At 40.9% G+C, this 26,292-nt stretch overlaps 1 protein-coding gene across 5 annotated transcripts in view; it reads right to left on the reverse strand.

Annotated features, from left to right (window-relative positions):
• CALD1 (caldesmon 1) overlaps positions 1-26,292 on the reverse strand; it is a 177,311-nt gene that overhangs the window by 136,467 nt on the left and 14,552 nt on the right. For 4 of the 5 annotated variants that reach the window (XM_032105936.1, XM_032105943.1, XM_032105940.1 and 1 more), the window contains exon 2: positions 3,241-3,325. The exons of the other annotated variant lie outside the window; for it this stretch is intronic. The gene's annotated coding sequence lies outside the window, so the exon portion shown is untranslated. The remainder of the gene's footprint in view (positions 1-3,240; positions 3,326-26,292) is intronic. 5 annotated transcript variants of the gene reach the window in all.

A 26,292-nucleotide genomic window follows, 5' to 3' on the forward strand; every position in this document is an offset into this window, starting at 1 on the left:
TACTGGGTATTAATTGTAATTTTTAGGGGTACAGATAGCATACGAGAGGTTACAGTGGGAAATCTCTTCAGTTCTCTAAAGTTTCAAGTATCTTACACAGTCTGGCTACAACTTTTTACAGTTCAATACCTGTCTTACATCAGTAGAAATAAATGCTACACTGCAAAATATTGGAATGATACCTAATAGCTACTAGAAGTCAGCTTTACTTTTTCTTCTCTAGTACGTACTAACAAAAAAACCACATCTACACAAAAGCACATCGGTGTTTGAAAAATACTTTCTCTTGCTATTTGAGGTCTCAGCTAATGTATTTATTACCAAACATTTTCCAGTCAGTTCAGTTACTGTACATTTACTCTTGATACAGAAAATTAGAAAGCAAATCAGAAACTGCATTCCTTTTTCAAGACATAATGCTGTGCATTTTCTTATTTTTTAGGATTTTACAGCCAGGATTTATTTTCCTGGGGATGCATATGGATGGTGCAGATGCCTGACATACACCAGGACTGCCCAGTGGTCCAGCAGACTCCTGAGTCTGTAAAGACACCTCTAATGCTGTGCTTCTGTTTGGAAATGTCACAGCACTTACAGAGGCTCTGGCCTTCAGGCTCTTTAGCAAGGCTTCTGTCTCAGCTGGGTTTCATGTTAACTCTTGGGTGATGCATAAATTGCATGCTGAGCTTTGTGAGACCTACACAGGGAGAGGCTGAATTTCACTGCAGGAGGCAAGCTAGCCTGTTAAGGGAATTAGATAACACTCGCCTATTTATTAGTGATAAGACCAGCAGATTTAGTTTGCAGTGGAAAGTAACACAACATTTTCAAACAGCATCCCTCGAAGGAAAGTCATAATCCTCCCTCCGATTTACAGGTGGGGGAAGAGAGGTGTGGGTAAATGAAATGCAGTTCCCTGCCCAAGCCCAGCTGGTCAAGAGCAGCACCTCATGCACCCCAGCTAAGATCTTTCCCCATGGGGTTGCACTTTCTCCTGCCACCTCACTGATGCCATGGCTGGAGAACCAAAACATTTAGCATGAACGTTCCCCCCCAGCATTAAACTGCCATCTCTTCCCAGAAATAAGACACATTTTTGTTCTTGTTGGGACTGGAGAGAAATAAGAAGCACCTGAGCCTGAGAGGAGTGAAAACCTCAAATTTATTATAATTATTTTCTATCTGTTTAATAATGGTGTTCTCTGTACCAAAGACAACACGACAATTAAAAGACAACCACTACCTTTGCTTAGTTTGGGGAATAACTACCCCTGATACAATCTCTCAGGAATCCATCCTTAGAGCCTTGCCCATGGCTATTTATAACTAAGTAAATGTTAGAGGATTCACATCTTTTGCCCTGAAAAAACAAGACCTTTGGCCTTAAAATTTCTCTGGAAAGTGTTTCAGAGAAGGCTGTTGCTCTGCAGCAATGTTTCCTTCCATTAAAATTCCCTCTTAAAATATATGGCCCAAAGGAGGAACACTAGACCCCAAATATACCACAAATATGGACAAGTCTGCCTGCAGGCATTTGGAGGCTGGGACTTTGCCCAAAACATTATCCTTCAGGAATTAACCAACTCTCTGTCAGCATAGTTAACAGTCTCAAAAAAACCCTCCAATTTACTTTGTCATGCCTTTCTCAGGACAGCTCACTAATTGAATATTGCACTGTTTATTACTGCTTAAGGTTCAATTATTCCCAAGGACTGAAACTGGAGCCTTTATAGATCTATGTGCAAATAAAAAAACTGTGTTTGGGAGCCAATATTGCCCAACGAATTCACTTTTAGGTTTCTATTCTCCTGGCTTCAGCCCAGCTCACCCTGGCTCTTCTTTCCCTCATCTCCTGACACAATCTGGGATAGCCAGAGGCCAGAGGAGCAGTCAGGGTCCAGCTGACCACAGGAACTCAGTATGTGCTCAGGACTTTGCTCTGCTTGGCTACTTGAATCTGCCTGTGAACACCAGTCATCAGAAAAGGTGAACAAGAAAAACGGTACTGAGGCAACAGAAGTCAGAGACAGTGAACTCAGAGACACAAACTCACTAAAAGTGAATGCAGACACAACAGCCACCAGCCCTACCACGTGTATGGCCGTAACTTCTTGGGATGCTTACAAACCTTCCCCTTATAGGAAAAGTCAACATCAGATCAGATCATGCAAGACACAGCCCCTGAAAGTGACAGTCACTCCAGAGAGGTGTTCAACAAGCAAGGAAACCATTCAAGGCAAGTCCTTTCCTCACCTCCTCATCAAGGTTGGCTTCTTCACTTAAATTTTGAATCCTTTCTGTTTTCCTTAGTTTTCACTGCTAAAACTCTGCATTGCAGTAGTATTTTATATACATGCTGCATCCTTTTGAATCAGTGAATTTGCTAGGCATGACATCATAACCTCCACCTGTGCAGTCAGAATGATGGAGTTTCCTCAGAGCAATTTGGGCTAAACAGCAATTATAAAATAAGTACAGCCTGGGAACATTTATTATTACAATCATCATTTCTTAGCAAGACTCCTATCAAGTGCTGAAGCAACAATCTTTTGAAAGGCAAATTTCCTCCCACCTGGCAAGCAGAACGTTTTTTTACATGTCCCTATCAAACTAAAACCAGAACACCTGGGGAACAGAGAGTCATTGACTTCACTGACATATTCAGCAGCATTATTATCTTAATGACATATAATGGTCTCCATATTCATAACCTCTCACCAGGAGAAAGCCTGGTGTGGCTGTTGAGCTGACCTCATTACCTCAGTCTGTACCCTGTGCGTGCAAAGATGGCCACATGTAGGGTTAATGACAAAGACACAAGAGTTAGGCCTTCCCAAGGGAAAAACACCCCCTTCCCACTCGGGTAATTTCCAGGAACCAGGAGATTAATATGGAGCCACAACATGGAAAAATTTCTCAGTGTTTTAGAGTGTTGAATTACCATGCCCATACTTACTTATAAACCTTAGCATGAAAAAAAAAGGGAAAAATCAAGGTGGAAGATTCCCAAATGTACAAGTAATTTCTGGCAGTCAGTTTGATCAAGGACTACCACAAAGTGTCTTCCAAAGCAGGCTGATCACTAACCCAAAGCAACCTCTTTCCATACCAGACTCTGAGCTTCAAAGGAAACCAAGCTAACACTAAAGTGCAGCTCATGATAGCAATTGTCTCAACTGAACAAAACATAGCTCCAGAAAAAAAAAAAAAAAAAGGCAGCATAAACAGCATATATCTCACCAGATATGACGGCCCTGAGCCTGGAAGATGCTGCCTCTTCAGCTCCCAAGGGATTCTTTGAGTAACCCAATGGTTCTCACAGGCACTGGAAAGATAAAAGTGTTTACATGGGGAGGATGAAGAGGGCACCAAAGGCAGAAAAACTTTACAGTTAGGATGATCTAGAAAGCAAAACAGGTCTTGATCCTTGCTGCAGTTGCTAGATGCTGTTGCACCACTGACTAAACTGATTTGCTGCTCCTTTTCTTTTTCCAGTGATTCCTCTGCGAGGAAGAAACTCCCAAGCAAGGAAGGGCAGACCACTCTATGCATCTCAAGTCCCACTCAGGGAAAAGAGTGGCTTCTACTTGCAAGAAAAACTGCTCCTTTCACTTGATCCTGCTGCCATGACTGTAACCCAACCACAGTGTAATGCAATCCTGAGAACAGCCTGGGAAGCATCAGCCACAGAACTGAGAATTTTAATATCCAAACTGCACCGATTAATATGGAGCCGAACCTGATTACGCCCCCATTAATTGCTTCAGGAAAAAAAAAAAATCTGAGGGAATTCCCTATTTCTTTTGGCTGTGGACCAGCAGAGCTTCCTGATTGCTGGCTGCCTCCAGTCAAAGATGCAAAAACCTTCGGCTGTTTGAGCATGGCTGCTGGATTGCATTTACACAGCTTTCAGTGACAGGTTGTTTGTCTGCCTGGACAGGTACTTTGACTGCAACAGTGATAGAACAGCCACCTTCGAGCAATAGCTGGAATAAATGGTAACTTAGACAGCATGTGGTGAGAAAAAATTGCCTCTGAGTGATGCCTCAGGGAGAACTGGAGGAAGTTCTTGGGAGAATAGACTCAGATCTGCAATTTGGAGTAACCTAAGCCAGCTGGGAAAGCTGCTCAGAGGCTCTGATGACTCCTATCCACTTCCATGTTCAGAGGCAATAAAAAAGACAAAACTGTCAAATTTTCATACACTCAGAAGACAAAAAGCTGGAATTACAATGTGCAGAAAAATTTACTTTCTCTGTTAAACCAGATAAAGATACCAAAAACAAGCTGGCTTCACAATCAGCTTTTAATTAGACAAATAGAGTTTACCTTCCCACCTAATCAACACAATCAGCAGGTGGGCTTAAGAGTATTCATTAGACTCATTGTCTTGAGCAAGAGATTTGACTAAACGCTGAAAAAAACATGCTTTTGCAAGTGACAGTGCAATTTTACACCGTTACTTCTAAATCCAGAAGCAGTAGTGTCAGGGGCAGGGATGTTGCTTATTTTAGAGAATTTTGAGGTGTTTGTTTCAATTTTATACTGCCTGCCAATCGAGGTTTCTGAAGGTAGTGTGTGATGGAATGAAGAGGGCATCAGTCTCCTCCACACATGCAGCACTGTGCTCCACACCATGGGCTGAACACAACTGGCATCCTGTTGTTTTACAAAAACAACAAACATCTTTGTTGCCCCAAGAGCACTGCTGTGTCCATCTCAGATGGCAGTTCCTCCAGGAAACTCTGTTCTGGACCTTCCCAACACTGTATCATAGTAAATACTGAGGAATCCACTTTTTCCTGAGGTTTGCCAAATCCGGCAGATCTGGTGAAAAGAATGCAGGTTCTCTTTGTGCAATGCATAAATCCAGGTTACAGGACTATCTCAGCTTTAATAAAATTCCCATAAAGTCAATGGCAGTTGCACGTTCTAACCCAGAGAAAATCCAGATCTATCCTTCCATCAATAAAATGCAAGCCTACTCCAATCCCCAATAAAATCCAAGGACTGTCATGCCATTCAGGAGTCATGTAGCTACATGAGGTGATCAGGTCTTTCAAGTAGGAGCTCTGCTTAACTTCCTGTAGCTGTGAAAAAACCAAAAAATGCCGCACCATTTACGTACAAAGAAGAAAATATAAATTCAGGTACATTGTAGTACAGTTAAACAGCTTCAAGTTGTGTAACTTCCCGACTGCTGAGATGTTCTGCAGATAATGCTCTGAAGGTGGACATTAGTCTTAATCAGAAGAACATCTTGCTTTCTTTCTAAGGCTTTCACTTAGCCCTGTTTCCTGTGATACCTTCACACCAAGTCGTTCCTAAGTGCTCTCATTCACAGGGTACTTAAGCAAGTTCGCCTCACCAACCAAACAAGATTACTCACCTTCTTTAAGTTAGGCACACGTTTGTTGAGACAGAGCCAAAACACACACACACATATTCCTGACTAAGGACATGTTTTTCTTTCATGGGCTGTTTTTAATCTCTAGTCCTAAGCACAGTGCTTAATAAAACTTTTAAGAAACAAATTCATTTTGCCAAATATCTTCAAGAATTTCTTATTGAAACAAAACTCACTAATATATTTCAGACATTTTCCAATGCACGCCACTCTATGATTCTATGATCTATCCAGTGAAACACCATGAATGAGCAAATGCTAACAACTAGACATTATTTGAGCAAGAGGAATGTTTTAATCCACCTGCTGATACACTTTTATACTGTTCCATACCATATAGTCTGCAAAATATCAAAGTCAAGGGACACCAATAACTAAAAAGCTTATATCAAATTAATCTATTTGGCTCATACTCGAGAAATCTCTGGATGACACACCCAAAGAAAAGGTGAGACAATTATCTTGCGCTTCGTCCTTAAAAGGAGCACAAAGTGCACCACAAAGGAATTTACCTTATTTACCTCATTATTTCTTCAATCTCCTATAGATCATCTCATCATTATATTTACTTACATACTGATCAACTGATTACCAGGTGGCAGAAGTTGAGGTTTGAGTACCAAACCCAAACAGTTGTGGAAATATAAACTTTTCTTCAAGGAGTCAGTGCCATCTTTCTTTCATAACTTCATAACTAGAGATAGCTACTTCTAAACAGAGCAGTAGAACATTTAACATTTTATAAGCAAACTAAATCATGTTTTTTCCATCATTCTTTCCCAATGTGAAATTCTGGTCTCTGTAGGAAGGGGAAAATGATCATTTTCAGAAACACTTCTCACAGAGGGCAATCCTCATGGGCATGCTCCACAGGATTAGGTATGGGAACACTTAGATGGTAAAGCCTGCATTAGCAAGCAAAAACAACAGCACCAAGGGCTACCTATTTCCAGTCTGCTGGGAAAAGCTTGACCTTCTTTTCCATAACCTAAAGAAAGAAACAAAATGCCTTATTCCATTGTAACACTCAGGAAATGGCAAAAACTTTGAAGTTTTGGTTGACCAAAGTGCTGAGGACAACTCTCCCCATTACTGCACAAATATTTAAAAACCTACAGAAATCAAACCTGGATTTTTGAACATCTTTGGAGCCCTGGCTAAGGGCTGTTAAAGCAGGAGGCATGAACAGCAGCCAAAATACTCATTGAAATCATATCAGGTATGGCACTGATTCAGAGGAAAGCATTAGATGTGCTGAATTTCCCTACTTCCTAGCAATTCTGGTTGCATAAATTCCCAGGGATTACTTGGCCTGGTTTTATTCAGCCCCTAGGATCAAAAGATGTTACAACTCAAGTGGATCTGGGCTGCAGACACTTTAAAGGAGACAAATGGCAGGAAAATCTCTTTCAGGGCAATCAGAAACATCATCTTGCATTTACAATCACCTGTAGAGACAACATGAAAACCACCACCCATCACAGACAGCAGCACCTCTTTGGTGCCCTTACAGCAAGCAACCCACAGCCCAGAACCACACGTACACAAAAGCACAGCTGGAATGCTCTGTAGGGTCATCCTCAGATTCAAATTCCCAACTCTTCCAGCTGACCAGGCTGAAGACTGAAATTTGACAGAAAGGTGTCATAGGTTGCAGCTTACAGACTTCTCACGTGCTTTTGAAAATTTCCCTTAAGATGTCACTTTTCATAGGCTTTACATATATATACATATATGTGTGTATGTATATGTGAATGGTTGAAGGGGCATAGTTAAAAAGGGAAAACAATAATTCTGGGTGTTTTAGCAAGACAGCTTCTTTCACACTTTCATTTTACCTATAAAAATGTCCCTGAGTTTCTCCTCTAACAGCATTTAGAAGAGACCTAAAGCAGTTTTGTCTGTTACTTGAACTAGGGCAGCTCTTGTTTTTTCACATTATTTTTCACTACTGAGAAAAAGCAGAGTCAGGTACAAGCCTTGCTCAAAGTACAGCTTTAGTCTCTTCCATGAGTCAAACATGAAGCTGAATTTGTGACAACTTGCATTAACAACAATTTGATGACAATCCAACATGTGATATTCCCCTACATAACAGGGAAAAAAAGCAAGGCACGTTCTGTTGTTTCCTTGTCAGCATAAAAAACATGACATGCCATGTGAATGCTACACGTGCAGACAGAACTCTTTAAAAATCTCGGGTTAGACATTTTTGGTTAATACTTCCACCACCCACCTGTCTATCCTACTGCCTCTATCAGTTCTGGAATCAATCATCAACATAAACATTGGCATTTTAGAAAAGAATGGCTTTTTGAGGATCCTTTAATTCCTCCATATCTTTACTCCAAAGAAGGTCACGTCCTGTTTTACTTATTTTTTCCCCCCAATATTTTTGTTCTATGTTTTTTCTTCATAGGAGACTGAAAGATAGAGATTCTGTACATTTTTGTGGGACAGCTACATTGGGCAGATGGCCAATCCCTAAGCCAGTATCAGCAGTTAATTTATAGCTCAAAGAAAACTCTGAAGAGACAGGAGTTTGTGGGACAGAGGTTTTGTTTGTTTGCTTTCCCTTAAAACTGCAAAACTCTTTCGATGAGTTTGTCACCAGGCTCACAAAGGAAGAGTAGAGTTTAAAGCATCATCTGCTCTCTGGTATCCAGCCACACCATGCTGAACCCTCACCTACACCCCAGTCCCTGAGGTTATTAACTCCAACTTTGGTACACAGTAGAAGACCTACTGAGTGCTCCCTTTAAACTGACTATTGGCAGCCTATACCCCAAACCCCATCATTTTTACTTCAGCACTCATTTTCTTAACTTAGTTCTCTTTAGTTTCAATGTGTGGGGATGTAAGGAATAAAACACAAACCAAACAACATTCCCCCCAGACTGAGACTTTGCTACGAGGCTGAAATTGACCCTTTAAAAAAAAAAAAAAAAAGGTTTTGGAAGCAAAGGTTTTCTGACAGGCATCAGGAGGACAAGTAGAGTTCTACAAGTTGGGAATGTACTGAGCATCAAATACTTAACTTTGACAAATGCTGTGTTGGCAGCACACACCCAGCATAGCTTCATGACAGGCTGAGAGTTGGATGGGGCTGAAGGTTGTGTGGCAATATGAAGGCACAACAAAATCACAAAGCTGTCAAAGCCACACACCTAGAGATAAACCCCAAAATAAGGCAGGAAACAAACGGCAGAGGCTTAAAGGCTGTTGTTCCAGAGCAAGGAGGGTGGCTGGGCAAGCAGACACGGAGCATCCATGGATGTTCGCTCTGGCTGAGACCCCCTCTGCCCTCAGCTCGTCCCCAAGCACTGCAGTAAGGGAGCCAGCAGTGAGCCACTTTTCCTAAGCACAGCTCCTGGTCAAGCCCAGCAACCAAGCAAGGCAAACTTCCCTCTTTTCATTTCAAACTGGAATGGTTCATGTGGCTTATTAATGCACCACAGGGAAATGTCAAGAATAGAGAGACTCTTCCATAGAATCCCAAAGACAGGCTCCTACAGCAACCAGTAGCAATTAAAAAACACTCTTCATGCAAAAGGGGGCAGCATGTAACAGATATTTTGTATTTCAACAAACCAAATATTGTGTCTCAGAAACAGGGGAGAGAAGAAAGCAGAAACAACACTTATTAAAAGAAACAGACCTACTGAAGAAAGTTTATTTTCAGACATTTTAGTTGAAATATGTTTGGAAAAATACTGGAATGTGGCACTTGAAAAAGAAAACCACAGTACCAACAAAAAATGCTGCATCTTTTTGATTTGGTAGGAATCTACTTTATTCCACAGATTTTGAGACGTGTTTAAGATTCCATAGGTTTAGTATTACATCACTGATTGCTCATAATGAAATTCCAGGCAGTAGCAAAAAAAGATTTAATGATAGTACCCACACAAGGTATGGATATGCGGCCCTCTGAGCAGATTTACTGATAGGAATGTTGAATATGGGTTACAACAACACAGTTGTCTGGCTCACTTGGGCATGCTAGAATGTCATGTGACAGAGCACAAGTTATACTATTGCTTGAATCTATCTTAAGAAGATAATTCTTAATTCTACCCTTTGCTGGATTTTTCAAAAGATTTGTCATTTACTACAGCTCTATGATGCTGTCAACCATTGTAAAAAGTATTTTTCCTGTTTTCATATCCCATCCATCTCCTTGATAAAAAATATTTTGATGGTTTTAGTAACATGTTTGATGTTAGTTGGACTGGGAGATTAGTGCCCTTCAAAGCACAGCATGACATAGTGGACAAAGCACTTGGCTGGCAGCACCTCCAGTTTGGTGCTGTCACAGGAATCATTCTTCTTTTTTGTGCTTCAGTTTGTCACAGTGACAAAAGGGAAAACAATGCCAAACTCCACTGCAAAGAACTGTGAGATCAACACAGAAAAACCTTGATCATAAAGCCATTATACACCACAGAAAGAAGGTAACTTTTAAAGATTTCTTTAAAAATAAGTACTGAGAAAGCCACTTAACAACTTGCAGCTACACAGGGTTGAAAGTTTTTCAGAATCATCATCTATTTTCTGCAGGTAGATTACCTGAGTCTGGGAAAGATGATCTACTGGAGTCCAACACCATATAAACTAGCAATCATCGTATAGGAAATTTTATGAACTCCAAGATATTCACTGTAACAACACTTGCCTTGGGACTAAAAGAGAGTTTGATATAGTATCTTAAACTGTTGCATTCATAGTTTCCCAAGAAATAATTCTGATTAGAGCTGTTCAGTTTCGTGTTTTTATGCCAGAAGCAGATAAAGAAAGCAAAACATTGCAGAAATACCAAGTTAAAAAAAAGCCTTTGGAACAATGAAGAACCACCTTTGCTTTAAAACACAAAACAGGACTATGTTGTCCAATCTGGAACAAGCCATGGATAACCCCAGGCTGACATTTGAGGACCAGGATAAAACAAAAGAAAACAAATGAGCTGTTGAAAATCCTTTGAATACGAGGGTGTTACTTGTGGGTCACCCAGTGATCCATGTCCCAGGCCTCAGATAGACCTGAGCTCACAGCAGCTTCTCCCATCAAGGTCTTGACAACGCTGATGAGATTCACACCTAAGAAGGTGCTTCCACCCAGTGGAGCTACTCCTCACCTCTGGGATGCAGGGAGAGCACACAGCCCAACTTGGATCCTGCAGCTCAGGCTCCCACAGAATTCGATTCCCATTTTGTGTGAATTTCAGGTGAGCACAGCACACAGATCATTATTATGTACACATAAAAGAGAAAGAAACCCAAGCACAGAAATAAATCTCTGATACAGAAAAATGTGTGTGGATGTGCATGAGAACAGAAAGGAGAACAAAGCAGACCCCATCTTTCACTCTTCAAAGGATACAATTTTGGTTTAGAACTGATGTAAGACAGAAGATATGAATCCCCTGCTAAGCTTACAATTAGTGCCTTGCTGTTTTGTGTGGCTGAACAAAACTGTATCTTTAGATAAATTTTTTTGGAAAGCTTTTAATGATTTTGGCTGCCTGTATTAAGCTGCTGTAACATTTGATTTCCAGGGTAATGACAGCCAGGTCTAAAATATCCTAATCAGACATCCAAGAATCAAGGCCTTTCAAAAATAACTTGGAAAAAACCCTGCCCTTTCTCTTGGCATCTTCTCTTTGACAGAAAGAGTGTCCACTTGCCAAACTAAGGAGAAATATGAAAGAACAAACAGACCCTTGACCTATAGCCAGACTGTTGTTATGCATTCCATGACTGTGTGACAGTGTAAAACATGAATTTAACAAGACTGGTTGGGAGCTTCTATCATGCATGCACACTCATTCTGGTGATTTTTATGATTTTTTTTGTTCAACTGGTCCATTTTACTCTAGAAGAATGCAGCAGTTACATGAAAACTCACTCATTTCTGTACAGAGTTTTCCCCCCTGCCAACAGTGACAAGTCAAAATAAGTAGGTCTGAAATATTTCTCTTTTAGAATTACTTTATACTGCACTTTTTGACACAGCATTCAACTGGAATCAATCCAAATCATCAGGCATACCAAGGTGTGGAAGGAAAATGCTCTGGGTTTATGCATTAAACATTCATACAGGATTCACAGACGTGAAGTAGCCTAGGGCACTGGACATCCAGCAAGATGGTGTATTATGGCCAGAGATTATTGCTAAAAACAGCCAACAGCCAGAAAAATCAGCAAATCTGCCAAACCTGAGGACAGGCTACAACTGGGTAGGAGAGAAGCTTCAGCAGCAGCTTCAGCAGGGCCAAAAACTCAGCATCTGTTTCTTAATGCTAGCTTTCACTTTTCTTAGAAATCACTAGAATAGCTTCATTTCTTGATTTTAAATGAATCACAAACACTTATTCCCACCATATTTTTTAAGTCTTTTTATATGTATATAAAGAGCCCGGTCTCCAATAAAATCTATTCTTAAATCTAAATTCTGTGGTGTTTCATAGGCAAACTGTTTCATGATCTGATCCAAAACTCACTGAAGACTTTCCATCAGGCTCTTCATTGTGTGACTACTGAAAACAAGTGCTGCTAAATTACACCCCTACATCTTTGTTTCTGTAAAGCAGCCAGAACCATCCATGTCATGGAATGGAGCTCAAGGGCTTCCCTGCTCTGCAGAGCCTCAGACTCCAGCTTTATTAACCTGACTACAGCTCCTTAGAGGACTTCTTTCCATTGGAAGTTGCGAAAATAAATGTAAAATATATGCTTGCACATCATAAAAGTGAGGTTTTGTTTCATTTTAGACTACAAGATTAAAAAAATTATGCCATGAAAAATAAAATGGAGCTTACAAACTCCTAAACAATAAAGGGTTATGCACTACGGAGCTGTTTCTGGTCAACTTCTCTCATAAAAATGCATCAAAACCTACAAAGTCAGCATCTCTGATATTTGTCAACTTCTCTGTACCCTTTCTGTATGCAGCAGTTGCATTTATTAGGGCTGTTTACCAGCTGACAGGAAAAGACCCCAAAAGATTGCCAGGTAACTAGCCCACTAGACATGAGTAAGGTTTCTGATTTTCCCTTTCCTGTTCCAAGTGTAAATTAAAACAATCTTCAAGCTCACTATACTTCAGTCTGCATAATCTAAATGGTACTTTCAATGAGCTTTGGCACAAAACTCACCTTTGAAAAGACCTTGGAGACCTTTTAGATGAAGCCTTTTTACACATAATGTATTATTACCAATGACACTTCACCAAATGTACAAGGGCTCCATATTTGAACCCGAGATTATAAATGACCTTTTTTTCCAATCAGCTAACTAATCATATACTTGAAAGGGCGTGGTCAGCTTTAACTTCTGATCCCCACATTTCTGAGGATATTCACCAAGTGTTCCAACAAAACTCTTCATTACGTTGCACACCTACCATAGCACCAGACGACTTTCCCCACGTGACCAATAACCTGTGTCAAAATTAAACTGCCTTACCTCAAAACCAGCAAACTTCTGTTTATGTATAAATACTAACAGTTCAAAGAGAGAGAAAGCACAATTTCAGCAGATAATTACACCTCAGTTTACTACACGGTGACAGTCTGCTCAAGAGAAACTTGCATTCTCTACTTGTAAACCTCCAATTTTCCATCCTCAAGGTACAACGACAGTTTTTTCTTTCTTCTCTGCTTTTAAGACAGTACAGGCTGACTGCTGACTTTCACACTAGCTCTCCACAAGGGAGAACTTCCTACACTGTAAAAAAGGTCTCTCTGGAAAAATGAGTTCTTGCTTAACTGAATTCACTCTGTACAGCAAGAAACTCCCCACAGGCAACAGAACATCGTCAAATTCCAGGGCCGTGAAAGGGTTGTAACTGTGGCTCCATCTCTCTGTATTATAAAGAGCCCAAGAAAATGAAATCTCCCCCTTGGCAGGAGGGACAGGACTGCCCCATGGCTGAACAAGGATGCGTGACTGCTGTCCCAACTCTACATGCATGCAAAACAAACCCTAACTGGGCATGACAGAAACAACACCAGTAATTCACAGCAGCAATTGCCAGCCTAAAACAGCAAAGGACCCACTCAGCCAGAGAGGAGGATGAAGCCACTCTCTCACTCCCTTGATCCTGCAGCCATGGAAGATGAAATATGTCACACAAGCTGGCCAGCAGAGTTAAAATTCACCCATTTCCTGGCACTGGTGTCAAAGAGCTCAAGAAGCGGACTCCAGAAGACCTCCATGCTTGGTGCTTGCTGCTGGCCAGTCTTGCTCCTCCAGGGCCATTCTTTCTGCCTAACTCTCCCCTGTGATGTACACAGGCATTCCTAGCAGGTAGCAAGATCCCTAAATGCCAAGAAAGGGCAACCCAACTCTTGTGTTCAATCACACCCAAAACGCCGCTGTCATTATGGCCATCAGCCATGGATTTCAAAAATTTGAGTCCTAGTCATTTGCCAGAAGATACAGAGGAAAATTTGAAGGGAATGGTAGGTCTGCCAAATTGTAGGCAGTACTGTACTCATGAGATAACCCATTCTCTCAGATCTCTTTGTTATTGCATCTGGGGGAAAGAAAGAAAAAAAACCACATTCGTGCAGCTTTAGTAGTACAGTTCTGCTGTCTTAGAAATGTTAATGTCACACATAAATCTCCATGTTTTACTAATGGCATCATATATCTTCCCAGGCATTTCTAATTCACCCCTTGTTGTGCTATCTATGTACTTTATCACATCGGGTTAGTCTGTGTCAGGTATTAATATTAAGACACGGTGCCTTGTCTTTCATAGGGAAGTACATGTTCTTATCTAAATTGCTGAAACTAATAACTTGAAATATTGTCCCTGCAAACATACTTGAATGGTGGATATTCAGATAACCAGAGCTTTTTTTTTTTCCCCTCCCCTTCCCCTGCCAGTGAGTGAACATAAATTAAGTCTCCACAGGAGTTAACCCAAGAATAAGCTGCATTCCCGATCCGCAGGCAGGGAAGGATGCTGTCCTGTACCAAGGTAACTCGTGTCCCATCTGACTGGGACCACACACCCACACCAAGCAGGACTCTCAAGGGTGCCACAGTCCTTTTGTTCCCCAGCAAACCCCTGCCTGCAGAAACACGAGCTGGGAAACTGCGCTGCTCTCCCCCTGGCAGCTTGTCCGCTGCAAGGAAACATTATTGTCCACAGTCCCGATTGCTTAATCCATCTGGTGGGCTCTGTGCCTTGAAACTTGGATACCTGACAGTTAAATTGTTTTCAACTGATAACTGGCCCAAGGATGCCCCCTCTGCTTATTATTTCTTTGATCCAGATAAGCCTTTGGTTGTTTAATCGCTCACAAAGCTAAAGCAGAAGGAGACAACACTGAAAAGCCTTACAACCCCACATACTTAATTTAGCCTAAAAGTAATTTCTGGGCAGAAAGGGAAAATTTAATTAACTCTTCTCTATAAAAATGTATAGTAAGATGTGTAGCAAGATCTTCTACATTCCTTTGAAGTTCGTCATACATTCCTGAATACCTTTGACAGCCTGAGAAGTTGTGTCTGCTTCTGATTAGATAATTGAAATAAATCTACACCAAATAAATTCAAATCTCTTAAAATAAACTGCAGAGGTACATGAACTTTGTAAAATGCATGTAGTGCTTCAACCAAAAGGCATTTCTGCAAAAATCAGCTATCATGAAGGAATCTATTTCTCTATTTTTTTTTCATGCATGGGGTCTGCAGCTAGTGCCCAAATTTTAAGCCAGACTTAATTCCAGTCAGTATCAGCTAGAGTTATGTGAACTGCAAACCACTGCAGCAGAGGGAAATAATATCTTTTACACTTTCTACTTTCTCCATTTCACACCTAACAGTTAAATGCTCATTAAAAATGATAGACAGGACCGTGTCACTCCAAGCCCAGCAGATATTTGCCTGCTATTTCATCTTGAGACAACACTGTCAAAGCTGACTGAACCTAGAGGGAAGAGCACTGCTTCACATGGTCAATCTCAATTCACTGCTTCCAACCCAACAAGCCACCAACCAGTCATGTTGCAATACAGTTTAGGCCAGACTACAAAGCTTGGAAAGGTGTGTATGTGTGTGTGTGTATATATATGTGTGTGTTTATATCTCATTAATATATATTGTAATGCAATATAATACACAGACCCAGACATATTACATAAAATGGAAGATGGCAATAAAATTGCATGTATTGCTTGGCAATACATGAAGAGAACAAGGGGAATTTGAGTACACCTGGGTAATAAGTGGTTAAAGCCATGCAGCTACCTAAGACTCAGAGCACACAGACATCAAAGCTGATGAGTGAAGCTCGTGAAGCTGAGACTGACCACACAAACCCAAGTCCTGCTGATCAGATGGATCTTATCAGACTGATCAATCAGGTAGCCTTGCCAATCATTGTGCAATCCCCTACTGAAATCACAATCAGGATGATACACAGTGGGTTCAAAACAGATCATCTTAATAAAAATCCTCATGAACAGTTTACAGCAAGATGACCAAACAGACACAAGAACACGCTGCAGTTTCAACTGTGTGACAGATCTTGCTAAAATGCTGAGATGGTATCACACTACAAGCAGCCAGGAACTTTTTTGGTAACACGTTCTCCAGCTCACAGTCACAGGGAGATAATAGTCCCCTTGTCCTTGTTCTTGGGACACCATCAGATCCAAAAGCAGGCAAAGAGAGCAAGCTTAGGCAGCAGGATGGCACAGAACAAGGATTGCAATCACTCAGCCATCTCTCCACATTGCTCAGGAGCAGGTCCAGTCCAAAGCACAACTGGTGATGACAAGATAAACACAGACTTGTAGAATATCCCAGGCCACCAGCCCTGCACGAAGGTATATGAAGTCATAGAAGTGATGAAGTGCCTGACATTTACAGGGAGACATCTAAAGAAGGTGATGAAAGATGCAACAGAGAAGCCTATGCCAGCACTCATTTGAAAATACAACTTCAAGTCACAAAAGAACAATTTAAAAATGTGTCATAGAATCCTATTGAGAAGTCAAGACTCATCAAATTCATGGGCAGAGAAAATGGAAGCAAAAGCACTGAATACACAAAAAAGATGACAAATTCTACATTAAACCCAGGTCTGTCTCAAACTAACCCAAGCATTCAGATGAAAACTTACTTCTAAAGGCTCATGTGATGGCAGATCCACCTTCTGTTACTTTGCATGAGGTTCACACTCAGCCAGTTAATCACAGTCAGAGTGGAAGCCTGATACTTTCTCCTGATGTGTCCTGCCCAGGACATCAACTCTGGAATACTGACCTGGGGCCAGAGTCATAGAAAAAGATTAAACATTTTACCCTGTACATATTTTAATGCCTTCAAAGTTACCCCCCCCCCAAAAAAAAAAGTACTGTGCTCCTAAACTTCACAAAAACAATGTTACCAACCATTTTTTCTGTGCTTACCAAAAAAAAAAAAAAAAAAAAAAAAGTGGAACTGCAATCTGAGCTCTCACAGAAGACAGCAAGTCAATGCTGCCTACATAGAGCTTACAGAAAAATACAAGACAAACCTATGTTACCAAAACACTGATGATGAGATGGTGTACAGCCATCAAAAACTTCTGGAGAGCAGAAAATTTATATAAAAATATACATGTAACATCATATGAGTGTCTTGCACTACTTTTTTTTCCCCTAGGACTTGCTTTTGGTCCACTGTGGGATTTTCCATTCAATCCCTTTTTACCATCAGACACGTGACGTGTCCATGCTAAACAGGAAAAAATTATTTTCCACCAGATGGAGCAGTGCCACAATTAACAAAACCGCCACTAACAGTCTAAAATACACTGAATAACATCACACCCAAATGGAAATACATTTTTATGCATTAGTTCATCTTTCTTGTTTCTGTCTGTCCTCTCTATCACTCCTGACAGCTCTGCCCTCCTTCCTCTCTCATCTCAAACTTGCAGATCCAATGCAATCTTCATTTCTTTCCCCCACACTTCCTCCCAATTTCAAGTCTCTTGCTAAATTCTATTGTCATTTCTCACAATTCTTTTCTCTTAGCCCTGCTCAGGAGTATTAATGCAAACCTGGAGGGGGGAAAAAAACAAACAAACAAAAAAAAAAACCCCAAAAAAACCCCCACAAAAATAATAATAAAAAGACCCTAAACCATAGAGCTCCCAAAATTTTGTGATTCTTTGTAATAGCTGCTTCACTTTGCAACCTTCCCAGCTACTTGGGTTTATAAATGCCACAGCAGAATTCATCTTCTTTCCTACCCACACCCATTTTCTGACCATACCACACATGAAAAAAACGTACCAAAAAATGCATCCACCCTGGCTTCAGCAGAAAAGTTAGCATGTCAACCAACATTCTAAAAGGAATGGAGCTTGGTTTTCTAAGCCATGCTCACATTGTCCTATAAAACTGTTAATCAGCTGTCACTAATTTGATCAATACCTAGTGGAAGACAGTATTTCTTTATTCCCAAAACTCTAAAAACCAAACTAATGTGAAAGGCACAGACAGCTTAAAGTAAATCCATTCCCTTCTGCATAAGCTACATATTAAAACAAGCATTAAATAACATTTTCCTGTTCTGTTATGTCACGGAGGTGCCTACTGACACATTTAGAAACTCAAGACTACGTCATGATTAGTTATTGAAACAGCTTGCTCTCATTCTGGAGATGCAGCAGAGCAGCACATCTCACTTATACCTTCTTTTTCTCCCATGGATGCAAGTCATTCATGGGAAGTTAAATCTACAATAAATTCCAGCCTGGAAGTCTCCCATGAAAGAACCCATCCAGAAAGTCTCTTGTGTGTGCCTTGCTGCTGGCCCCCAGTTTCTGGTTCATTCATGCATGGGACCTCCAAAGCCATCTTGTGGTAGGTCCAACATCAGCTTTCACGTTTGTTCTGCAGCAGCTCATTTTCCATGCATTCTATTCTGTGTTTCTTGTCTTTCCAGACATCTCTGGATCCCTTTTCTGTGACAGCTCCAGACAGGCTCGATAGCACAGTTTACTACCCACTGTAAGAAAGTTACTCTTGTTGGGTTTTAATTAACCAAGCTCGATACTCCTGCTGCAACACATTTGCACTTCAGGGGTGATCAGAAAGGTTCCAAACTCGTCTAGCAGGACTTATGACCCTGTGTACACACAGTCCCCAAATCAGTTTTTAGCTAGAACTAGAAGGGACTTCTGAACTACAAGAAAGAAGTGAAAAAAAACCAAACTGTGGGACTCTGTGACATAAGGCAGATGTCTCATTTTCTTACCACCACCAAGAGAAGGATCAACCAAACATTGTTCTTCCAGTGGTTCATCACCCTGAGCATAAAAATGTGTGTCTAATTTACTCGTCTGGTTTCAGATTCCAACTGTTCCATAGGATTTTCTCTGCTAGAATCACAGAGCCTGTTAGTAGCCAATATCTGTCCCCGAGGAGGTACCAAGATTTGATTTTTATTAGAGTTTTCTATATTATTCATACACAGAAGACACAGTCCCTCATTCCATTTTTCTTGTTCCCTAATATATGATTTTGGTTTTGGCTGCATTACAACAATTTATCTGAACAGAGTCACTTTATTGAGTGATACAGATTGCACTCTACAGCTGCCTTATCTTCATCACTGCTCACTATCCCCCCACCCTCCTGATCCTGGGATCATCTGTGCTTGTAATCTGAATTCTAAGTCGTAGCAGCTGTAGTATCACCCAGTAGTAACTCTCCTTCCCTTCTGCTCCTCCCTTCATTCCTCCCCCGAGTTCCCCAGCTCTGGTGTGGTGCAATAACTGCTCTTCAAGAGGAGACCGGCATGCCTGACACACGTTTCCCAAAACCACGTCAGAATTCCACAGGGACCATCTGCTCAAAGATTACCAAACAGAACTACTGTCAGAGAGGGCCAGGCCTCCCCTGCTGACCCATTCCCCTTGGATAATCCCCGAGGAGCTGGGGTACTTTTCATGTCGGAAAGGCGTGTTTATGGGAGTTACGGGTTACACAAGTACAGCCACAGTATATTCTGTTGACCTTGGAAATTATCCCACCATTGATTTTATGTACAAAGCTTCCAAGCCCTGCTTCTCCCACCACCCCCACTCTGTAAAAAAACCTTTTTCAGTCGAGGACGTGGGTAAGGAAATTTTTTTCCTCTCCTTGTTACAAGTGTGTTAATTTTTCTTCTTTTTCTAATTAATTGTTTTGGAAATTTGAAAAGTAACAGCTGGGCAAACAGCAAAATTTTTAGGTGTGGGCCAGGGCAGACCACAGAATTTCCACAACCACTGAGTAAATTCAAGGAATCTCTAAAATATCATTCTTGTATGTAATTTGCAAGAATGTGGATAAATGCAAATATTTGATAAATACTTCTATTTTTCCCTAAGGTTTCAAACACAACAATGAAATCTGGAGGACTTGGAGCATTCCCAGTACCAACTGGACACTCTTAACCTCTAAACTCTCCACTATATAAATGTGCAGTGTGTTTGCTGAGTACATGTTTATATGGACTTCCTGTTTCAGTGCTAACTTTTTAGTTACTGGAAAAAAACCAGAAGCGCTCCAACCCCTTGGGAATCATTTTCCATTAAAGAGGCTTTAGATAGACTATTTGTTTTTTCAGATTTGGAAAGAAAACCCAAAGGAATGTGTATTTTGAGTATCTTTACTCGTTTTAGAATAACAGTCCAGGGCTGTATGGCTGGAAAGATCTGCAAATTTATTTTTTCTAATCTACCTCCTGACACCTGATGATGCTTTGCACCAATGGAACACGATTTCCTTAGACATGACCCTGACAGTTTTTCACTTGATCACACAAACAACTCCAGTTATTATAAATGAGCAGCCCTACCAATAGCCAGCGTAAAAAAGGCCAACCATTGTGTGAGTGGGAAGCCTGCACACATCCCTTCCCACTTCCTAACAGCTGGGCTCTTTCAGGCCAGGAGAGAAGTCTGACAAAAGCTGATGTTTGGGCTATCTTCTTCTAGAAAGCAAATTAATTTCATTTCAACACTGCTCATCCAGTACTTCTAACAAGCAAGCTTCCAATGAATTATATTTTTTGAGAAGCATAACATGAACCATCACACCAAGCACTGGGGTACCTCACCATTAGCATGTTTTGTCATGATAGAAGTCAGAGGATAAGGGACAACCAGGACCTGAGTACAAGACTAGAGGCTTCTTCTTATTACTGCCCTAGGCTTGACAGTAATGGAGAATCATTGCAGAAAGAACTGAAAACCTAAAAGGATGTAGGAAGGACAGCAGTAAATCAGCAATCTAAAATAATTCACTAGATACTGTTCTAGGGAAAAATTCCAGAGCACAGCATTCACAAAAATTCTTAGGTGACCAGATTCCAAAGCGAGGATAAACTGAAGGAAAAGAAGAGAAATTAAGACATGGGTTGGTGATTTAAGCATCCCCATCTGGACCAATATTCTGTCTTTACCTATTTGACTACAGCCAGAGTAAACTGAGCTTTAAAGCATGCATCTGGATTTCTACCAGTGAAAGCTAAAAAAAGAATGTCTGCTTTTGCTGAAGTGTGATTTCTGAAAAACCCTGACTTCCCTTCCAAAATGCCACTTCACTTAAACTGGTTCATGCTTTTAGTGGTACTTTCAGGAATAACAGTATTAACTTCAGTTGGCTCAAAGTGCCACTTTCACATTTCAAAATCTCTACCAATCACCCATCAATCATTCACTAAAGCAGCCTATTTGCTTTAGATTTTCTTTACCTTGCCAGCCACCATCAAGCAATTTCTCAACACCTAGGGAGAAGAAATATGTGAAGGAATGAAAGCCTCAGATAATACTTGGATATTTTTAGCCAAGTGCAAAATTTGTCCAGCAGTGGAAGGTTCAGCATTTAGAGGAATTATTCCAAATGGCACAATGAAAACAAGAAACAGTGAGCTGCTTCAAAAGTAAAGAAGCCAGACATATCCTACATAACCACAGTCATGTCTAAGTATATGCATTACAATAAACTCCCTTTTCTCTCTGGGGGACCTGCCTGAGTTTGTGTCACTGTTTCATAGCACTGCAGGTTTCATTCTTTCAGCAGAACGTTGCAAACACCCCCGCTGAACATGAATGTTTGAGAGGTTAGTGCGGCATGACAAACTGAGTGAATCCAGGGCTGACAGAAGATGCTGGATATGAAGTCCTCTGGTTAGAAGAGGTTACGGCAGGGACTAAGCAACACAGATTTCATTATGCTTCCCTAAAGACACAAGTAAGTCCTGAGCAATAATCTACTAATGATTAGAACGACCATACACAGGTGTAGTGGGAAAATATGTCTTAAGAAGTGAACTGGAGAGCATTTCCTGAACATTGCTGGAATATATTGCTTTGCGTGCCTTAAATCACCGTGAAGCTGTCAGTCAGCAACAACTCTCAGTAATTTCTGACTTCAGCTGGGTCTGACCTTACAATTCTGCATCACACTGTGCCCAGAACTTCAAGTCATGTAGTCTCATTTAGCAGGTCTCTCTCTAAAAACGAGTCATCAAGCAAAGGTAAGAAACTCTATTCAAAGCAAGTATCTAATTAAGTATCTAAGCTCCTGGTGTGTTTTAATATCTTTTATTTACCCAAGCCTTGATCTTTTTCAAGATCAAGAGTCATCAGAAGAAAAAAAATATTCAATAAACTCTTCAGCTAGTGAGAGTCCTCAGTTCAAATGTAGGACCTCTCCACAAAGAGAAAAAAAGACATAGCTTCCACATTATTGTACACGCTTCACTTCCTTATTGCCACTCCCGGACCTGAAGGATTTGATGCTGCTTTAGCTGGAGTCAGTACAATACAGTACAAGACATTGCCCCTGTCCTTGTGAAATGACTCCAGTACAGTCCAGTTTCACCCTCACTGTGTAAAGACTAAAAGGAGAAAGAAAAGGTTGTCTGGTACTTACCTCATGGCAGAGAGGGGCACACCATGCAGCACTGGCTGAGTTCAGGGAGGCTGGAGAAAGCTACCCTTGACATGCTGTTAAATTCTCCCTGTAAGTCATTTCACCACCAGCTTTCCATGCCTCCCACCCCTGAAGTAATGAATGGATGAGTGTGTTGTGTTTAATTAAAGTATGTTTCCCACAAGAGTTGCTTTCTCCTCTCGCGTAAGAGAGAAGTAAGTCCACCATGGTCAATCTCACTTCATGCATGAACTGCACCATCCCAGCCTCCCCAGTATATAATTATCTGACAGTACCTAAGTGGATCAAGAAAGACTTCCAGGAACAGATGAAACCTATCACGCCAACACACACAGCCATGGTGGGGAAGGATGGTCCTCTAAGATTTTTAATTCCACTGCATTTTGAAATGCATCCCTTATCAGCTTCAAGTCACTGTTCATTGACTCAAGGACAGAACATCAGAGGAGGTAAAAAATAAACATTCCACCAACTTCTTTTAAAACCGATTGAAGTAAAACAGTCCAAAATGTCTATTTTAATAGTAGCAACACAACAAAATGTCTTCTCAAGATATTTGTATGAAGGAAAAACAGTTAAAAATCTACAAGTCTAAATATCGTTTAACTTTTTAACACAAACTCTTCCACATAACTCTATTAGGCAGTTCCTACTGCTGTGTGACTTAAGGTCATACTTATTTTTAAGACACTGACCCTGACAAACGTTCCTGTCGTGGCTTCTCCTTACTTTAAGAGTGCTTGGGGTCTTTTAGAAGTCAGGCTTCTGAGGGGACAGGGAAAAGGGGAAGTCATCACCAACCACCACTAGTCCACTGTGTTTTCCTACAAGATCTACATTATACTAAAGATTCCCCAAAGCAAAGGTTTCAGGAGAACAGACTCTCAAAATTAGACTTTTTAAACTCCCTTCTTAAAAGCCTTGCCAATGCTCATATAGGATGACAGAGAAGTAAATTTAAATCCTCTCTAATTCTTTCACAACTTTAACCTCAAACCACTCCATCTTCTGCTAATTATGTGGGCCAAAAGTACCATCCAGATTCACTTCAAAGTTTTTCTTCCCTGCCCTCGAGAGCAGCTGTTGCAGCCCATGTCCATTCTGCACTGCCTAAATGTAAGTTTCCTTTAGCACCTGCAAAGTGAATTTACCTTCCCAAAAAAAGGGATGAACAAACACCTTCCCATCAATAGACAACACCCAGTGCCAGACCTCAGCCTTTACATGGAGTCTCTCATTGGGATAAAGGAGCAGGACTCCCCATTACTCATGTGCAGGCTAACTGAAACAGAGATAAGGCACTTTGCTGCTCCACAGCACCACTTTTTTGTCTCCATAAACCCAAAGAGTTACAAGCATGCAGTAGTGTGACTGGATCTTCTGAGCTTCCTTCAGCTGTCACAGAGACAGATTTTATCCTCCTTGCTATTTGAATATATTTTTCACATTCTTTTCAAATGGGAGGACCCAAAGGGAAATGAAGTATCTGCTCTAATGTCACATAACTCATAATTTCCAGTCTCCTCCCCAGAAAGGCTCCTCTTTCCAGTCACACGCTGGCATAAAAGCAAGATGTTTGATGAGCAAACTTCAATGGAGCCACATGAGTGCAGAGGAAGCATGGACCCATTTGATCCAGGTCATGGAGGCCAGACATGACCACACCTGACCATTTTATTTTTTTTTTTTTTTAAAGTCAGTGATACCGACTACCAGCTTTAATACACAGACTCCAAGCTACTGCCCATCAATGTAACTTCTATCAAAACCCCATGCTTAATGCATCCAGAGAAATTAGGTTTGTGTAAAATAAAAACCAAAACAGATGCCCAAGAGATGTAAATCAGTAAAGACCTACTGATGTTACGATGATTTATGGAACCCAGGAGTTCAGCTTAGCGAAGCTTTCTGCATTTGGCGTTCTCAGAGCACAATTCTCTCCCTTCCCCTCCCCTCAGATTCCCATCAAATGCAGCCCTGTAACAGAACTGTTCTTTTCCCAAGTTGGCTTCAAGTCATGGCTGCAGCTCTCAATAGTATAGAACTTGTCAAGATAAAATATGCTTGGGGACATACAATCTCTACTGAGCATTTTATTGACTTAACTCTACCATTTTTGAAAGCCAGCCAAAATTCTTTAAGGTTTCTAAATTACTTTGTTTTCTAAATATTATCCATGGACAGATATAAGAGCACAAAAATCCTCAGTTGTTTGTGTAATTTGACTTATGTGCCATGCATTGCCCATCATGATATATTGATTTTCTTTTGCAAGCAAACAAAACAAATCCCAGCTACAAGTTGCTTGGGTCATAATGCAGAGTTATCCTGGGAACCATTCAAAACAGGAATTTTGCCCACATAATGTTTGCAGGTCACTCAGAAACTACAATTTTGCTTCAAAACAAAGGCAACCCAAAGGAAAACAAAAAGCCCGACAAAGTTTAGGCTTTCACTGCAGCGTTTCTTTTCAGATGCTGCATGAGATCCAGGATGGTTAAGATCAAGATACAGAGTTGTTACTGATGCCACAAAATGCTCCCAGTAACATCTCACAGGAGAAAAATAACTCTTGGAAAGAGCAGAATATGTGAGAACAAGAATGAGGCCACCTCTCAGGAAGATCTCAGGAAGACATGTACTCTTGTCCTGTAACATACCCTGGCTACCCAAGACAGGTATTCCCAAATGTTAAGCCTCCCAGAAAACAATTCTAAAAACCCCAACCCTCTAAATCGAGACTGAAATTGTAAACCTAATAATTTGCTCCAACTGTTTGAATTAGTGACCCAAAAATCAGTTGGTCCACATTACTTCACCAGCACGCATTCTTTGTAGAGGGGAATTTAAAACTGCTGAAGTGGAGGAACTAGAAAGCTGCAAGATCAAAGAGCAGGAGCAGGGAAGCTTAGCAGCTGATGATAGCCTTATCTGCCACTAGTTCTTGGTAGGCATCACTTTAGTTAATAACATCACAATGCACTTATCACTTCCAGGGCACCTTTCATTAAACGACCTCTAAGCACTTTGTAGACCCTAATTAAGCCTCAAGCCACAGCATTCCAGTGAAAAATAGCTGTTGAAATTTCCAAAAGATCAGGGGACAAGTGTACTCTTGTAGTAGATTAATAAGGTTCTATCCACAAGGGGAAATGACACCCAAGTCTGGAGAATAATGAAGAGACCTGCAGCAGTGCAGGCAGTGCTTTGTGCCGGTGCTCTGAGCAGAGAGAGGTCTCCTACAGCCTTCCATGAGCTTATTTGCAGCACGGCCATCACTGACCAACGCTGAAGTGCTTTGCTACAGTCAGCCCTTCACCTCTGTGCTACTGCAGCAATCTCAAATGTGTTTTCTGGATAGATAACCAAGAAAAAAAGGCAAAAGATCTGCTAAAGCAAAACCTAAGCAGCACCAGAAACGGAGTGCTACTGAGTCCCATCTCCTGCTCTAGCAGACTGCCACCTTGAAAGAGATCAGTCCCAGCTTCAGATGCCTTAGGTGTTCTTGAAGATTTTATCAAGTGTTCAATTTTGAAGCTGCCCACTTAACTACAGTTTTACCAGGGACTTTTAAATGAAAACAAAATCTACTCTCACCAAGATGCTTTAAACAGAAGAAAATAGTGGGAAGAAGTGTCAGAGGTCAGATCTGCAACTCTGTTTAATTCACTTTAATGTACACACAGAAGAATGCAAAGCAATAATTTTTCTCTCCCATTCTGTCTGCAAAGCACAGCTCAAGCCATCACCCCTGTCTTCTGACACTAGTCAGCTATAAGAACCAGGTACCTTAATGTTAAACCTGGCCAGCTGTAACACATTTGCTAAAGTAATTACATTTATTTTTACAGATTACATGGGTTTAGGTTTCACTTACTGATGTGCTAGGAAATCAGAAGTTTCGATTTTGCAGCTGAAGTTCAGCACTGTTGTA

This window comes from Corvus moneduloides, chromosome 4 (genome assembly GCF_009650955.1).
Source record: "Corvus moneduloides isolate bCorMon1 chromosome 4, bCorMon1.pri, whole genome shotgun sequence".
NCBI classification, from domain to species: Eukaryota; Metazoa; Chordata; class Aves; order Passeriformes; family Corvidae; genus Corvus; species Corvus moneduloides.